The sequence below is a fragment of the Apis florea genome, unplaced genomic scaffold, assembly GCF_048593485.1.
Source record: "Apis florea isolate Af1SG1 unplaced genomic scaffold, ASM4859348v1 contig_1794_pilon, whole genome shotgun sequence".
NCBI classification, from domain to species: domain Eukaryota; kingdom Metazoa; phylum Arthropoda; class Insecta; order Hymenoptera; family Apidae; genus Apis; species Apis florea.
Window position 1 is genome coordinate 240,604 of NW_028256482.1, and position 13,978 is coordinate 254,581.

The window sequence follows — 13,978 nt, forward strand, 5'->3', positions numbered from 1 at the left end:
ATATATTATCTTGTCGATGTCGTGGAACCAAGATACGTGACAGTCGAATTGAGAAAAGTAGATTTATCGACTGGGTCATGTCCAATCGTGTATTTCTTTTAAATTTAAACGAATTACTTACAATTACTCGAAGAAAGTTTGGACGAAACCTTTTCTTTCGGATAAAAACAGGAAAGGATAATAGTGATTACGAATCCAATGAACTTAATTTTGGAAATGGAGATGTGATCCGTGGCCAAGTTTTACGTCTTACCAGGGAATCTGAGAGATCAACCGCGGATGGAACGATTTATTTCGTGGACGAGGATGATGAGTTCCCTCTTTCTCGTTTCTCAGTGAATTTGTTAGAATTGGAGTTAGAGATGGAGAATGTGATATTGCAGAGATGTTTCGTGTTTACTTTTTTCAAAAACTATTTTTAACATTTTTGCTCCATTGCTTCGTTAAATTATATCAAAGATGTAGATAGTAAAAATATTAGTCAATGATTCTAAATTATTTTATTATTACACATAGAAATAGGTATCGAATAACAAAGAATCCGATTAATTTATTCTCGTTTCAACTTGGCTTCGATGAAAACCCAAAAACCAGGAGGTGAAGATACAGAAGTTTCTGGCCGAAACTTAGTCGTCGAGTTGCTTTGTTCGTCGAAACTTTATATAAAAGTATGGTCTTCAAACACTTGTGAAAATTTGTACCCATCTTTCTACCAGATGGTGACGAATCCGGCACTCGTATTTATTCTACCAACACAGCTCTTTGCTCCAAGTATAATAGCCTCTTCAATCTCTGCTACTTTTAGTATCTCGATACCGTGTTTATGAAACTTGCTCTTTGCCCCAAACTCTCTACGTAACAAATTGGACGAGTTTACGCATTTTCCACGAAAATATGAATTTTTCGTTTCCGTAGATAAGATTTATAATTCGAATGTAAAAACATTCGATAACATTTTATCATGGCATTTACGATCCTTTTCTAAAAGTAGAAAGATTTATCCTTCTATTCGATTCGCATAAAAGTCTGCCTGAATTTTATAAATTTTCAAAGTGAATTTTCAACGCTTCTGTTGGTCCATAAAAAAGGAAAAAACGAGAAGGAACAGATCGTTTTGCTTTGTGCCAAGCAAACATTTATCCCGGTATCATCTTGGGGCAAAAGTGCTTTAAGAAATAATTATAGATTCACTTGGAGCTGGTCTTATAACCAAACGTCCTTTCAGCAAACTCTATGCATTCAAATCCCCGAAGCTTAATTGCATTAACGATTTCAAATGAAATCGATACGGAGCCGGGCGAGACGACGACTCTCGATTAAGCGTCTCTCGTAGATTGCTTCTTTGAAGTTTAATATCGTTTCTGGACAAAGTCAAATGTACTTGTCTCCATTTAAGTCTTGAGAGAGTTGGTTAAGCAAGCTCCGTGATAGAGCGGCCTTTGCTTCAAGACCGGGCCGGGGTTCTAATCGAAAACGATCGATCACGGGCTTAAAACTTCGACGCGGCAGCTGATGCAGCCGGATAACGCGAGAGATCCATTCGTCATCGACGCCGGCTGAGAGAACTCGAATCAAAAGTCAAAGTTCTTCCGTTATTTAGAGATATAACGACAAACGTGCATAATCGATTCGATGCTAGAATTAAGATAAATCTTCCCAGATTAATATAACGAATTAATTTTGAATAATTCAAAATAGTAAAACTTTATTGTTGATGTAGTGAATATTCACCATAAAAATATCAAGGCGTTGTAAAATTATGGAGAAAATTGTTGAGCGTGCGATGAACAAAAAATTTCCCTAACTGAAAACAACATAGAAAGCGAATTAGAGTTAAACAACGATAACGAAGAGGAGAATATTATAAATAAGCATCCAGAGCAAAAAAGAAAAAGATTATTGTTGACATCCGAAAGTGAGACTGACGTAGATCAAATCATAAATCAATAAAAATCAAAAAAAGTAGCAAACGTATGCCAGAAATTAGCTTTTGTAATAATACAAAATTTGGTGTAGACGTGGCGTAAAAAAATGGCAAGAAAATACAAATGTGAAGTCAAAATCTCCTCCAGATATTTTTCAACATTTTAGACTTAGCTGGAATAAATGTCTAGGTTTTGTATAAAGAAACAACGGGTGAAAATATTTCAAGGCAGGAATTTTTATTCTAATTAATTATTCTAATTTGCAGAACTGCTTATAAAGAATGGCGAGAAAACCATGTACTAACACTATCAACAAGTACAAATTCGTTCGTATGAAAAATTTCAAGTAAAATATTATTTGTAAAAAATAATTTGTAAAAAATGCTGCGAAGCTGAATAAGATAAAAATTAAATTTTAAGATATGCATACTGTAAAATTTGGTTTATTAATTAGATACATTGAAAACTAATCTTCCAGAAATATATTATATGGGAAAAATGAAGTTTTATATAATTGAAATTATATAAAAATCCATTATCTACGTTAAATCATAAAAATGGTAACTTTTTTAAGCACCGGTTATTTTGATCAACTTTAGTGTTAAAATTACATAAAAAGTATATAAATAATCGTGAAAAAGAAAAGAGTCGATTATTCGTAAGAAAATTAAATAAATCTAGATTTGAAATTCTATATCGTTCGTCGCATTCAAATTATATAAACACGAGAAAAATTAGCTTTTTCCAACTTAATAATCGCTCGATAAAAATAAGTTCCGTTAAATTTCACGCTTTACACTTCGTCGTGTCGTTTAATCGCGAGAGGAGAAGAGAGAAGGACGATGTTCCCCCACCCTCGGTATCATCGCACTGTCGAAACCAGGGTCGCCATTTTAAAGCGTGGCTTGATTAAAAACGTATGACGGGGACCTTTAGTGGTCTCGTTTTCGAAATAAATCAATGAGTTGAAAAAGCGCCCGTCGAGGACGACAAACACCGCGTGTTTAACCGTGTTTGACGGATTAACGGCCGTCACATTTATCGGTGGCGTGTCGAAATATCCGTAATAAAATTACTGTGCGCCGCCTAAGCAGGTCGACGAAACAAATGTCGTTCAATTGCCAAACTGTCGGGATCAGACAGTGTGACACAGGCAGGAATCGAGAGTTATTTGATTAAATATTCACATGCTCGATGGCAATTTATTTCGTGATAACGAAAAGAGTTCGTAGAAACGAAAATGTGCGTGTAAACATGGTATTACGTATTGCACGACTCGTATCGATGCTGCTTGATAAATAAAAGCAAATATTATTAGTTTCGCGAATCGAACGGCGGATATGCGATCGCGTTCGAGTATATTGGATATACTCGTGGAAATAAATTATGCGGAGGAAAGAATTGATTGTTTGCATAAATATTCGAATATGAAGAAAAAGTATAAAATTCGATAGAAGTAGAATTTGGAAATAAATCGAGAAAAGTTAATATTTTTTGTTTTGTGATTTTTATTGAGAATACATTTTTGGCAAAATTAACATTGTTAATTCAATTATATGCATCTTTTATGACATTATTTTAGCTGCAATCATATAAAATAGATAATAACTATAGGTAATTCTACAGTTAAAGTATTTACGCTTTTTAAAATATTAAGTAGGGCAAATTAGATTTAGAAGAGAACGTTTGTTCATCGCGAAGTAAAAATATATTGAAATTCGTCATATAAAAAAAAAAAAAAAAGATTTTATTTTAAATTATGTCCGTTTTTGAACGGACAATTGAACAAAACTTTTTAAACTTGAACAACAAACTTCCACTGCATGAGATCGATAATATTTTGCAAATTTATATGTAATAATAATAATAATAATAATTCTTTTGTGATCACAAGTTTGAACAAGATGAAAGAGGAGGGGTTATCGAGATTATCGATCTGGAGGAACGGCGCAATCGAAATGGAGTTCAGTTGATTTGTATAACCGAAAATCCATAAATGAAAAGGGGACAACAACGTGATATCGGATTATCCAATAGCACGTGGACAAATAGTAAATATTATAGGTCGTTGCAACGATATGGCGAACAAAGAAGTGATTCAAGCGATTTTGCTTCGTGTATCACGCAGTTGGACAAAGTTGAACCAGTTTTGTACGAATAACGTGTCTATCGTAATTTATGATGAGGATTATGAAAAACAGGATTTAATTTTTCATTTCCTTTTGAAATTCCGTTTGAAATTTGTGTGTATCTTTTCGAAATGAAGAAAAATTCTACTTTTTAAATTTGCATTCATTGAAAATAAAGAAAATATTGTAAACATATAATATATCTCTTGTAAATAAAAAGAATCTGTACATAATATTTTTTTTAGAAATTGAAGAAAAATTACAAACGATTCTCGTTATCTTGTTGATAATCTCATTAATCTCGAGAAACTTCTTAAAATATAAAAAAAAAAAAAAAACTTTATTCAAACTTATCGAGTTACTATTCGTTAATAATGGAAAATCCTCGATCCTGTAAAAATCTATTCTATCGAGTTTTTCCAATTCGAATGAAAAGTTAATGACATTCGAGAAATCGCGACGAATCTTTGTCTGGCGAGCGAGTGGTTCGAGTGACGGGATCACAGTCAATGGAGGAAAGCAACAGAAAAAAGAGGAAGAAAAAAGCGTTGAAAATACGTATCAAACGGGTCTGTGTTCGAGGCGAAAAAAAGAGAAAAAGAAGAAGAAGAAGAGAGAAAAAAAAGGAAAAGTGGTCGCGACACGCTTAACACCGTGCAAATGAACGCAACGAGGCCACGAAGAATGAAGAGGTTGACGGTGCATGATAATTAGAAGTCAAAGTGTAATTACGAAAGCAGCGGTTGCACGTGGATTACACGGCTTGGTAATCGTCCCTCTAAGAAACCTGTTTATACAACCTCCCCATTACTTATAATCTTTGCGTGCTTGTATAAGCCACGAAAAGTTACCTCTAGCTACGTTCTAATCCACTTAAACGCTTAGTTCGCTTAAGAAACGTATTTGGATTATTGTCCCCGTGCAAATGGATCCAATTTTTCTCTTCTTCACGAGAACAGATAATTAGAAAAGCTTCTATTTTTCTCTTGTTCGTTAAATCGTACGGCAAGCAAAGGAAGACCGTTCGTTTAACGAAATAACTTGTCAAAATTTTTGAAGAGTATGATAAAAATATGATCAACGACGCGATCATGTTACTCATCGAGTAATGTTAGAATCCACACAGTAGAATTCTTCACTTCTTAAGATTTTTAACTCGTATTTATATTTAAGAAAGTCGTACATATGTTTGCACGTATATTTCTTAATGTAGGATAGCGACATACGAGTGCAAAGGATTAAAACGGAATTTTTTAAAAGAAATTTAGTGGAATAAGCACTGAAATATGAATATAAAATCAAAATCAAAATATAAAATCAACACAGAATTTAAGAACAATAGAAATAGAAAAGAGGGACAAGTATGATCTGTTAGCGAGCCATCTTTGTACAATTTTAAATCTAAAATTATGAATTTCTACCGATAATACAGAACTCAGTTGAAGTTGGACAGTCAATTAGAGGCTTATATTCAGACCAGAATACTTAAAATCGACTTTGGAAAATCTCTGAACGAAACAGACGAAGTACCCCAACTAAATTTCATTTTAAAATATACAAAATAAAAATATTAAAAACTGCTCTATCGCTCCGCTTACGTTCTGGCTTTCAGTAACGAACTCGACGCTGTGCGACGAACGTGTTAACGAACGAAGAAGAGTGGTAAATTGGAGTTTTCCTTTTTTTTTTTTTTTTTTTTTACAACATCGTCCGGAAATCCCCTTCGAAAATCGTTCAAAGAAACGAAAGTGGTCGCGATTCGCTCGACTCGCGACGAGGCTCAGCCAGCCGGATTCAGACGTTTCTTCTTTAACGATTCAAAGGCGCGCGATAGTTAAGGGTGCTTGGAGAGACCATGGAGACAGTTGCGGAGACAATTACGAAGCCGCATTCCCATGATAATTAGTACGACCCCGTGAACGAGGTTGGGACTTTGATATCAAGAAGAAAACTCTCGTTATTTTTTCGTAATTAGCGGGAAAACTGCGTTTCACGGATGATGCTCCAGGAAACGGATGCGGTTTTACGAAACGACGAGTTCGAAGAATAAAGCCACCCTTTCGTCTCAATTTAATTAACGCTCGTTGGCTAAATAATTAACCATTGGTTTTTGGCGATTCTTTTAAATCGACTTAAACTTTACTATAAGTTGGAAAGTATTTTAAATCGAGTAGAAGAGAAGAATAACACGTAACCGCGAGGGAAAAACGTGTACTCCCTCTGAAACCTCGTGTCGTGTTATTCAAATTCCTCTATCTCCCGCCGCAAAGTAATTTGTTCCAGTTTCTAGAATCAGCTCGTGCAACGCAAACATATTCCAGTTGGTGAGACTTCATAGTAGTAGTAGTAGTAGTAGTAGTAGTAGTAGTAGTCGTTTTCGGATGTGTCCCCGTTGCGGCACGCGCAAAGAAGGCGCGAAGAATTAAAACTGCAAATCCTCCTCCCTTTTTCAAACCGCCATTCTTCCGCGCCTGCCTTTTCACCCTCACCTCCCCCCTCCCTCTTTTCCCACGTCTTTCGGCCTCTTCTCATCATCAACCATCACCTCCTGGCGACGACCTCTCCCTTTCATCCACCGACTTCCCACGATTCTTTAACGGCGGTCCACCCTTCCAGCAACCAACCCTCCCCAACCCTCCCCAACCCTCTTGGTTATCGCGTTCTTACACGAACGCCGCAGCCCGTTGCATTTTTTATTTAGCCATTGATCCCTCGGCGGAATCGTTTCAGGTTGAATATAAAATCCATGCAACGTTCACGTGCATCCATCATTCTCTCCCCCTCCCCCCTTCTTTTTTCTTGCTCTTTTCCACGAAAGCGTAGAAAAGCACGAGGAAGGAATGAATATGAATATATATATCGTGTGTGGGTGCGTATTGGGAGGAAGGTGTGTGTAGGTGAATGAGATTGTTTCCAGTGGAAATGGGATAACTCGTTCCGTGTTAATGCAGCGGGTGAAGGAAGATGAAACTACGTGTATAGTCCGTTTCGTTTCCCTCCCCTCCCTCCCTTCCCCTCCTTCTTTCTCTCTTCTTTCTTTTGCTCTTTTTACTCCGTCGAGATGTAACGAGTTGGATATTGTGTGTGGCATGAAAGTGGCGAATGAGATTGTTTCCAGTGGGAATGGAAAACTTGCTCTTTGTTCGTGCGGTTCGGTAAAAGGAGGTTGAAACTGTGTAACCGGGTTTGGGTTCGAGACAGGATTTGTCGAGTGGATTATTGCTTCGGATTTTGACACCTTTGAGTATTTGTTTATTATGGTCGAGATGAGGGAGGGGGGGGGGGGATTATTGTTTTCCATTCGTCGGAATTTTCTTTTCAAATTCCTTTTTTCAAATTCCATTTTGCAGTCAATTTGAATGCTGAATGAATCGGTTCGTTCATCGAATCGTGGAAAGATGTGGGATATTTAAGATTTCGTATTTTTAGTTTTTTAAACAAGTCTGTTAGAATGTTTATATTATATTATACGATATATATTTTTGCTCACGTAAATAAATAAAAATAAGTAGCATTTTATAATGTGTTATTAATGACTAATCTCTTTATGGGATAAATTTATAAAATTTTTTACAAAATGTATAACGAAAATCATCGTAAATTATAAAAATAAATTGTTTGCTAGGAGAAGAGTTAAATATTACTTCTACTTATTGAGAATTATATAAAGTTTTGATTAAAGTCACGTTTTATATAAATAATATATACTTATGAGCTTATATTTAGTGGTTGTTTAAGTGTACGTGATGTACAATTTAATTGTATACATCCAAGTGAAAAATTTGAAAAATTTAATAAAAGAAAAACGATTACACTTTCTGCAAATTTTGCTTGTAATTTTTGTAATTTAACGTGTAATAATTATAATTATTCAAGAAAGTATACCATAAATAGAGCATAAATCATATAACTTTCAAAAACCAATTTCAATTAATAATTTAGAAAGGGAATAATATTATATAGTTTATTTGTGAAAAATTAAAGTATCGATTGCACGTATTGAAATTGGCTTATTTTTCCATCGAGGCAAACTTTATAGCGGTTTTATGTTTACAGGAATTACGATAATATCCATTTCATCAATGAAAACGATATCGATCTAATGGAAATCAAGTGTATCGATTTATTCGATAACGAGTTTCATCAAAAATTCTAGCGAATTCAAACCATCAACGGTTTAAAACGCGGCATCGGCACCCAGTGTAAAATTCGTTGGAATTAAATTATTGTAAATTCATGCGGAGACCGTGATAAATTCCAAAATACCGGATGGAAACAAACTGAAACGTTAATTCCGTTTCCAATTCAATTCTGTTTCCAATCGGAGAATTGCCTCAAAACATCAAACTTTCACGAAAATCATGCCACGTTGACTTTTCTTTTTCAATCAATTAAACAAATTCGATGAATATTAATAGCGTGGAAATTTTCTCATACTCATTCATATTTCATTCATATAATTTCCAAATTCGAAATATGCTTATTAATTACTTTAGTAATTATTTGGAAAAGATACTCTTTTAATTTTAATGATCTTGAAATATATTATCAAGAGCACGATTTCAAGATCCTTTTATAAATAATTATCATATATTTTGTTCCTTGAATATCTTTAATACTTTGTCTTCCTATATGCATTTATTTTGTACATTAATTTTGCACGAATGTACAAACGATACGAGACAGCATGCGTAATTATTTTCGATTTTCCATTGCATTTTTTCGTTTTACAACAATTTTGGAAAAATCGATATCCGTCACCGGGATTTTCGATTCAATTTTCAATTGGAACGCGTTTCAACGATCGCAACGATTTATCGAGAGATATTCCGATCCGAAATGAAACAATTGGGATAAGTTCGATCCATGGAAATTTCGCCAACTCGATTTTCGCGACACTAATCGAGCGAAACAACTCGTGTTTAACCATGGGTGGTCTGCTGATGCCTCGCAAAAGTTCCAACATGACCCGTATGAAGAACGCCTTCAACGACGACCAGTTTCAAACTTCGATGATTCCGTTCCGGTGGATCGTTTGCATCTCGTTTTCGCGTCTTTCCAACCACTTCATCCCCTTCTCCTCCCACCTCCCCCGCTTTACATGCAAGCTTAGCCACTTTTAAGTTGGCGCAACGAAGGATTCTTCTTCTTCTTCTTCTTCTTCTTCGGTTGGTTGTTCCAACTGGTTGTCGAGTCCTTCTTCCGATTTTCTGCTTTTCTTTTTTTCTTTTTAATGAACTTCCCTGGGATTAAGCTTGAATTTTTCTATTTAAATTTCGATCTTGGAACATTTTAAAAATGTTACGAATACTTTCTTTTTCACTTCTTTCGATTGAATTCTAATTTTCCATAAATCCAGCAGACGATAATGTCGAAAGCAAAAGAAAAATACTTAAATTCAAAAAGCAAAATATTTATTATTCCTTTTTAGGAATATTTTCTAACTCGAATTCGATCGAGTTCTTCTTTTTAAATTTCGATCTTGGAACATTTTAAAAATGTTACACTTATAAATACTTTCTTTTTCACTTCTTTCAATTGAATTCCAATTTTCCATAAATCCAGCAAACGAGACTTAAATTCTTATTCAAAAAGCAAAATATTTATTATTCCTTTTCAGGAATATTTTTTAACTCAAAGTTTTTCTTTTGTTTGTAAGCGTCGTACGAGGAAGGTTCACGAATTATGACAGGAAGAGATCGGTCAGCGTCGCGACATTCGCCGACGCAGTAAGAATTTTTCCACAAATCTCTTTCGTTTCATAATTCGCGGCAACTTGGAACGGCGTTACCCGCGTCATTGGATTCGAGGATTTATGGCGGCCCGGGATCTTGTTCGAGGTGACGCCGATGCCTCTGTTTTATCCATGAAAAACTTGTATCCTGCTTTTTCGCACAGACTCTTAAACTCCACGTGGCGATCGTTCGTGGAACTTTCGAGTCGAGGAGGGAAAAAGTTTCGCGGGTGTCTTGAGAATAAGCGATGGAAACTCGGACGACCGTGTTATTTAGCTACAAAATGAACGAATCTAATGAATTAAAATATTCTAAAAAAAAGGTGAAATAGATTAAATAAAATTTGAATTTTTCGCAAAGATTTATTTTTTGTTCTGTACATCTTCTTGCATGGTGTATTTCACCATGAAACTTAATAATGAATGATCGAAACGAGAGAACCGAGAGAAAAATCAAGTCGGAAGAAGATGAAAGCGTATACGTTTTGTTTCAGAACTTCTAATGGATTCCATCGCCGGTCCAAAATCACTTAATGGACTCAAAGATATTCGATGCTAGAATTAAAGAGCTACGAAAAATCCATTAAAAATAGTAGACAAAAGTTGAAACGTTTTCTCGATAAATCGATTGTCAAACGTGTAAAAAATTGTTGCAATAAAGACAATCTTTCATTGTCGTTACAGTACAGTACAGAATTTTAGAAAAATGTTGAATTGTCAAATGATAAATATTATTTTCATTGATTTTTCATTAATTTTCCATGATTTTCTATTAAATTGTAATAATTGGTTTCTTATGGAAGAAAATAAATCATTGTCTGCAAAAGTATTTTACAATAATTTCTTATATTATTTATACGAACATATCGATAAATTTGAAAAGAAAATTTAAAAAAACTATTAGAAAGATATTCTTATAATTTTTTTCGTATTATCATAATTTCAATTAAATTTTAACTAACAACGTTTCTTGATCGAGTCTGATCATTGATAAAATTTCGATTGGTTGAAAAATTTAAAATGCTTATTAACAATTAAATATTATTTAGTAAACGAACGAATTACGAAAACGGTTGATTTTGGAAAACTTTGAAACGAAAGAATATAATTACGAGTGCGTGAAGAAGACACGAGCTTCGTTTCGAAAGAAGTAAAAGGTTGATTATTTTCACGAGAAAGAGGGATTTTTGGCTTGGAAGCGTGCTTTAAGCGACCATCCATATTTCTATTCATTATCTAGAGTCATTAACGTGAGCTTCTTCGATTTCCGTCGAATCGTTCTCAAAACGTGGCAAAGAAATACTCAGTTCGAGGAACATAAGGGTATGCAGCTCGTTTGCATGCCCCAAATATGAAAGGGTACCATCGTCTCTATATCTTTAAAAGGAGAAAAATCCATGCGACAAGAAAAATAAGACGGTCTGATTTTTATTAAAAGCTTTCCATTTTTTTTTCAACCGTACATCATTTATAATATACAATAAAAAAGATGAGAAATAGTCTTGTCAGATGTAATTAATCGTTATTCGAATAAAATATTTGAAATAATTAATTGATATTTTATTTTTTAATAATTTATTAAGATAAGTTTATTTTTTTTTATTATTCAATTTTATTTATTAATTTTATTAAATTTCACTTAATACGTTCATTACAATTTTTTAAAAGATGAATAATATTTTATTACGTTTATTTTATCAATTATATCGGAAGTGCAGATTTACTTAAAATATAAATATTTCATGAGAGGTTGTAATTAAATTACCTCTTATTTAATTTCACGTAATTAATTCGTAAATAAGAAATTATATTGATAATAATTTATTTTATTACGAGATAAAATAAGTTCTTTCAAAGTAAATAAGTTAACTCGTGTTTCCAAATATTGTTATTTCGTTATTTTATTTAAGAATAAATTACGTTTAAATTTATTAATGTTCGTTGGATTCCAATATAATTATATGTAAATATAAATTATACTCTTGATTTCTTCACACAAAGATGTGTATTGAATGAAAATCAATTATGGATTAAATTCTACAAGTTTTTCTCACGAGTCGTTTACTCGAAAGTTTTTAATTTTGGAATTGAACGATTTTAGATTTTGAGTTAAATAAATTCTCTAGTATCCAATATAGAATTGGAGTTTCCAATTTTTTTTCACTTTAACGAATTCTAATTTTACATTTTAAAATTGTTCGTGTATTTAAAAAATTTATTTTCTTATTTTATAGATTTTACGATTCTTTTATTCCTATTTTTTTTTCTTTTTACAAGTTTAATTTTAAACTTCAATTGGTCACGATAATTATATAATTCCATAAATTTCGCGTGTTGAAATATTCAATAAAATTATAATTAAGATCTGTTCTTTCATTCGTCCATGTGAAATAAATGTTTCTTTTTGATCGTGGTTGGAAATATTTTATTCTTCTTCTTTAATAGCTATAGTATGGAAGTAGTTATAATCAACATGAACCGCGACATCTCTCGGTTGTCATTGATATCCAAATATCAATGCAAAATATCGATATTTAACGCAGTCGCATATGGAGCAAAACAAACGTTGCTTTCAGCTTTTTGCAAGAACATTGTATCGTTTAATAAAGTAATTAATTTTGTGTAATTAACTAATTATTCTAACTATTACGAGAATTATAAATAAATTGTATCTGTCGAATATAAAGCGATAATATAAGAAAACATTTTTAAAGATTTTCCTTTTTTTAATTACAGTAATAAAAATTCCAATGAAAATATCCTTGCCCTAATTATATTATTTATTCTCCTATTCTTAAATTAAGGATAAGAAAAAATTGCAGAGAATAAAATTTCGATACTAATGAAATAATCAAAATAATCTTGTAAGATTATCTAAATTTTTATATATATATATATCTACCTATAAAATATCTCTTCTTCAACGATACAGAAATAAGTTAAATGCTTAGATATTTAAAGAGACCCATCGTTACTTTATTGTCGAATCGTTGTCCAAAGTGAAAATAACCTTGCATCTCATTAGTAAAACTGCTGTAATTAAATTGAAACTATCAGATCTCACGGGCGATGATTTTAAGTTTTAGCCTTATTACGCGTCCACTACTTGGAACGTTGCAACGTTCGTGGACCAGTTTCCTGTGTAACGCGTTTCCTCTTACCGTTTGTCAGATCGAAATCTATCGAATACTAATAGAAAGAGAGAGAGAGGGGAGGGGGGGAGTATCGCGCTCGATTTGCAATAAACAAGAAAATTAACGTCGCTTTGAGAGGATGCACAGTGCATGTCCCAAGTGTTGCGTTCGAATCGGACGTGTTAAAGAGATTTTAATAACGCGAAACGTTCACAAAGATCGTGTGTGGATCCCTTATGCAAGCGCAGTCTCTCCGGTTTAATTCGTAATTTTCACGGTTTCCGGCTCGTAAAAGGAAGCCGGGGGAGTAGAGAGGGGCGCTCAAAGGCCAGATCGAATTTATAATGCTCCGTTCTCTATTACTATTTGACACCAGTTTCTGAACTGAATCCACTCTGTCATAAATCTGGAACAGTTTCGATCCCTATTCCGAATTAATAAAGTTTCCATCGTTATGTATCGAGTCTCTTTCCAACAGGGATTTTTTAATATCGAGCAATAATAACGAAAAGTTTTTCCATTATGAAATTATACGAGATTTAATAAGATTTAATGATATAACTTGAATTAATTAGTAACTTTTTAATCAATTTTTTCACAATTTGAAAAACGTTTATTTATATATATATATAAATAAGATGATAATTAATTAATAATTAAAAAATTTGAATTAAATTAAAAATTGATTTATAAATTGATAAAATTATTTTTGTATTGAAAATATAAACTACATAAATTATTTTAAATTTAAAATTTAAAATAAAAGAAACATAGACTTTGAATTCAATCTTTTATAAAGTTGGAAACTTTATTTTTAATAATTTTAGGTTTTTGGATAATATTTTATTATTCGTAATTCTTTTAAAATTAAATTATTCGATATTAATGTAAATTTATATAAATCGTTATGAGTTACACTTTGACTTAAATTTCTTTGTATTTCCATACATTTTACAACACACGTTTTCTCCCTCCCTTCTCAAACATTTGATCTTGAAATAAATAACCAGAGGTGAATAAAGGTAAAGGAACGAACAAATAAATAACCTCGTTTAA